We start from the raw sequence: 5,928 nt of genomic DNA on the forward strand, positions 1-5,928 counted from the left end.
AGATCATCAGCTGCTGTGGCAGCAGAGGACAGTGCAGTCACTATCGGAAGAAAACAGAGGGAGGCACACTGTCACACAAACTGACACAGATGTAGCCTACTGCTGCCAGTTCATATTTTGGCTGTATATTGCATGAAATTGTCACGGTCGTCAAATGTAGGAGACCAAGGCACAGCATGATTTGAATACATGTTATGTTTTAATGAAGACACTAAACAAACTACAAAAAACAACAACCTGTGCCACTATACTACAACTGTGCAGACACAGGCAACTAGACATAGACAATAACCCACGAAACACCCAAAGAAGATGGCTGCCAAAATATAGTTCCCAATCAGAGAAAACGATAAACACCTGCCTCTAATTGAGAACCAATCTAGGCAACCATACACATACATAAACACCTAGATGGTAAACAACCCCATAAACCTATAAAACCCCTAGACAGTACAAAAAACATACATCACCCATGTCACACCCTGACCACACCAAAACAATAAAGAAAACAAAGAATACTAAGGTCAGGGCATGACAGAAATAGGAGGCTAATTAACACTTAATTAAGGAAGGGGGGATTCAGAGGAACACATATGACAGGCACTAACATGCAATATAGCCTAAAAAGTAGTTTTATAACACAGAAGCCAATAAACATCTACTAGACATTAATACAGTGCTTTTATTAAACACAGGACACCATGTATTACAATAAAGCATACAGCATATATGTGTTTATTCATTCACAACGAGGATGTGGCTGGGCTCGGCACAGACAGACAAGAGTGAAAGCAGAGGAGAGCAAGAAGCGCAAACACACTGAGTGACAGACAGACAGAAGAGGAGAACAAGGAGAAGCACAGATAAACCAAGTGACAATAGAGGAGAACAAGGAGAAGCACAGATAAACCGAGTGACAATAGAGGAGAACAAGGAGAAGCACAGATAAACTGAGTGACAATAGAGGAGAACAAGGAGAAGCACAGATAAACCGAGTGACAATAGAGGAGAACAAGGAGAAGCACAGACAAACCGAGTGACAACAGAGGAGAACAAGGAGAAGCACAGACAAACCGAGTGACAACAGAGGAGAACAAGGAGAAGCACAGACAAACCGAGTGACAGAAAATAACAAGAAGAAGCAGAGACAGAGAGATCACTTAAGATAGTATGTGCCTTATTTAATACTTTTGAATGATTTCCTATGGTTTGCTGTGAATAATATGAGATAAAGAACACATTTAAACCGTTATAGCCTCGTATTTATGGTGGCCTGGGATATGGGAACCTGTTTTTGACACACACACACACACACACACACACACACACACACACACACACACACACACACACACACACACACACACACACACACACACACACACACACACACACACACACACACACACACACACACACACACACACACACACACACACACACACACACACACACACACAGACTTAACCTAACCCTAAACCTAGATATTGCCCTAGCCATGAACTTAACCATAACTCCTAACCCTAACCCTAAACATAACCCCTAATCCCTAACCCTAAATTTAACCCATGAGCCTAAAAAAGTCTTCTTCCTTGTGGGGAACGGCGAAATGTCCCCACTTCTCTGAATTTTCCTGGTTTTACAATCCTTTTGAGGACTTCTGGTCCCCACAAGGATCGTAAAATAAATGGAAAAAAAGACATGCACACAGCAAAACAGAGCACAGTATTCGGACAGATTGATAAAATAATTTTGCAATGTGATCAATCCCTTTCTGTGGACTGTGGTGGAGCTGTCGTTGATTTGTCTGGCGGCCATGCAGCTTGGCACGGCGTGGGTAGATATGCTGTCAGCAAATTTACTGTTCTTGAGATGAATACATAATTTAATTGCATCTTCTTCTTACTGCACCTGTTGCGATAAGGTCGTAAATCTTGGCTTCAGTAATCGCTAACCATGTTGATGGCCCAATAATTACATTTCCACTAGAAACTAAATTAAATATGGTTACTGGCAGGGAGACAGTTCTCTGACCTTGCCACTGCTTATCCCTTTATTACCAGCACGGTTCACTGAGACATTGGGAAATGGTCAGTAGCCTAATTATATGAAATGCTATTACTATTAAACAGTGCCTTTGGAAAGTATTCAGATCCCTGGACATTTTCCACATTTTGCAAGTTACAGCCTTATTCTAAAATGGATTAAATTGTTGTTTTTTCTCATCAATCTACACACAATACCCCATACTGACAAAGCAAAAACATGTTTTTAGAAATGTTTGCTAAAGTTTCTGAAATATTACATTTACATACAGTAGGTATTCAAACCATTCACTCAGTACTTTGTTGAAGCACCTTTGGCAGCAATTACAGCATCGAGTCTTCTTGGGTATGACGCGACAAGCTCGGCACACCTGTATTTGGGGAGTTTCTCCCATTCTTCTCTGCAGATCCTCTCAAGCTCTATCAGGTCGGATGGGGAGCGTTGCTGCACAGCTATTTTCAGGTCTCCCCAGAGATGTTCGATCGGGTTCAAGTCCGGGCTCTGGCTGGGCCACCCAAGGACATTCAGAGACTTGCTCCGAAGTCAGAGAATCTTGTTTCTCATGGTCTGAGAGTCTTTAGGTGCTGTCATGTGCTTTTTACTGAAGAGTGGCTTCTGTCTGGCCACTCAACCATAAAGGTCTGATTGGTGGAGTGCTGCAGAGATAGTTGCCCTTCTATAAGGTTCTCCCATCTCCACAGAGGTGACCAAGAAGCATTACGTTCTTGGTCACCTCCCTGACCAAGGCCCTTCTCCCTCAATTGCTCAGTTTGGCCGAGCGGCCAGCTCTCGGAAGAGTCTTGTTGGTTCCAAACTTCTTCCATTTAAGAATGATGGAGGCCACTGTGTTCTTGGGGATCTTCAATGTTGCAGAAATGTTTTGGTACCTTTCCTCAGATCTGTGTCTCGACACAATCTTCTCTCTGAGCTCTACGGACAATTCCTTCGATCTCATGGCTTTTTTTATTTTTTTGCTCTGACATTGCTCAACTGTGGGATCGTATATACACAGGTGTGTGCCTTTCCAAATCATGTCTAATCAATTGAATTTACCACAGGTGTACTCCAATCAAGTTGTTGAAGCATCTCAAGGATGATCAATGGAAACAGGATGCACCTGAGCTCAATTTCGTGTCTCAGAAAAGGGTCTGAATACTTATGTAAATAAGGTATCTGTATTTTGTTTTTAATAAATGTACATTTGTAATTTATTTTTAATAAATGAATATTTTTAATAAAAGATTTCTAAAAACTTGTTTCACTTTGTCATTATGGGGTGTAGATTTCACTTTGTCATTATGGGGTGTAGATTTCACTTAGTCATTATGGGGTGTAGATTGCTGAGAATAAAAGATTGAATACATTTTAGAATAAGACTGTAACGTAACAAAATGTGGAAAAAAAGTGAAGGGGTCTGGATACATTCCGAAGGCACTACATTACAATAAGCTTACCAAGACGTCCTGCTAATCAGAGAAAAGACTCCTCTGCATCCAGGAACAGTGTTACATCATGGGTGTCACGTTCTGACCTTAGTTCCTTTGTTTTGTCTTTGTTTTAGTATGGTCAGGGCGGGAGTTGGGGTGGGCAGTCTATGTTCTTTTTTCTATCATTTGGGATTTCTGTGTTTGGCCTGGTATGGTTCTCAATCAGAGGCAGCTGTCAATCGTTGTCCCTGATTGAGAACCATACTTAGGTAGCCTGGTTTCACCTTTGAGTTGTGGGTGATTATTTTCTGTTCTGTGTTTTGCTTCACCGTTCAGGACTGTTCGTTTTTGTCATTTTATTGTTTTTGTTCAAGTGTTCAGTATTCGTATTAAATACACTATATATGGACACCTACCACGCTGCTCATTGGTCTGACATTTCTTACTCCTCGCCTGAGGAGGACAAAGACAAGCGTTACAATGGGCCGCAATAGCGGCCCTGCGGGTGATTTTTTTATGCCCCCCCAAAGTAAAAAAGACTAAAAAACCACCAGAAATTCAGCTAAAATAATCACTTACATTTAGGAAATCTGTTACCAAGTAGTCTCACAAATAAACATAAATAGACATATGTGATCGTGTCTTAATGTAATCAAGGTATTACATTATTGTTATTTTCAAATACAATCTCTTATTGGGCTTAGTTGTGGTTTTTGCATACTCCTGTACTACAGAATTCATTAGCACATGTGGCAGGTGAAGCTGATTATATCTAAGCGAAGTTACCAACTTAACAGTCTTTCAGTCTGCCCCTTAGGGCAGTTTTATCCACTGATGAGTCCTGCTTTTTGGCTTCTCAAATCATCCAAGGGCTTTCTTAACTTTTCTTTAGCAACATATTGATGATGGAGAAAACAGCAGGTCAAAAATGAAAATGAGCAAATTGAGGGTAAAATTACAGCAAAAACGTGTTCCTCCAAGTGTTTCTGCTTTTTCTGCACAATAATAGTTTTCATGTATCCACAATTCAGCAGCTCCTCTTTCACACCCTCTCAGCCTCTCTTTCTTTCTTTCTTTCTTTCTTTCTTTCTTTCTTTCTTTCTTTCTTTCTTTCTTTCTTTCTTTCCTTCTCACTCTCTCTCTCTCTCTCTCTCTCTCTCTCTCTCTCTCTCTCTCTCTCTCTCTCACCCCATCTCTTTCAGTTTCTCTGGCACCCTTTCTCCACCGCTATTTATATAGACTTCTGCATTGCAGATGTCCCAGAGCCCTGCAGTCGTGTTGGAGCTCCTGAGTAATCCCAGCCAAATTCTGCCACTGGCAGACAGTACAGCAAGACATCACACCACCGTGCACCCAATACGTAATATAGCATGACTGGCCAAAGTCGGGTGCCACATATTGCAGGGGAAGCAACGCCACATACCACAGATCACATACACAACACTGCAGTCATAATCCAAAAATGAAATGTAACATGCTGCACACCTGTATCGCTATAGATTTGTTTATCTCTTTCTGCACTACAGGGGTATTTGATGAGTCATACATCTCAGTGCTGTGCTCCAGCTTGGGCTACAGTGGTGAGAGGGGTCTCAATGGACTTATGCAAGAATCAAATGAAGTAACAAACAAAAAACATTACTTCACAGTAGACCTATTTCACATGAGCACTGATGTTTCTGTAGAAGTTGTAGTTAATTATTAGCCTACTTTTCAGACTTTGAAGTTCTGTGAATGACACATAGATGACACATTGACTATTAAGAGGAGAAAAGAGGGGAAACGCCCTGAGAAGCTTAAAAACGTAGCATTTGTGTTTTGTCTGCAGTGCTGCTCTCCCTTCACTCTGACTCTGCAGGAAGCCATTAAGTATTTATACAGCTCTGTGCCCCTATCACGCCACAGGGCTGAACACATCCCTGTGCTCCTGGGGAGGGAGAGGCACACATGCACGTATAAGCAAGCATGCAGGCACACACACACTCACACAAGCAAGCACACACACACACACACACACACACACACACACACACACACACACACACACACACACACACACACACACACACACACACACACACACACACACACACACACACACACACATAGTACTCGTTCAATACATTTGTGGGCCTTTGCTGCCACATAGCGTGAAAATGTCCAATTGCAAAACAAAATATATCATTTTCAAAATGCCTCCAAGGTCAGCCGGGATAGATTAGATATAAATGAATTGTAACCCACTACCAGCACTATACATACATTAATGTATATGAAATACGCAACCCAAAAACCACAACCAACAGACCAACTCTGGAATTCATTCGTCTAGATTAGAACAGACAAGAGAAAGTGGATATTAAAGAGTGTTTCGCACCAATTGCAAAGCAACGTTACAAAACGTCGCGATACAGAATGCAACTCAGACCATTTAGCAACTTCGGGAACCGACTTT

This window comes from Oncorhynchus keta, chromosome 14 (assembly GCF_023373465.1).
Source record: "Oncorhynchus keta strain PuntledgeMale-10-30-2019 chromosome 14, Oket_V2, whole genome shotgun sequence".
NCBI classification, from domain to species: Eukaryota; Metazoa; Chordata; class Actinopteri; order Salmoniformes; family Salmonidae; genus Oncorhynchus; species Oncorhynchus keta.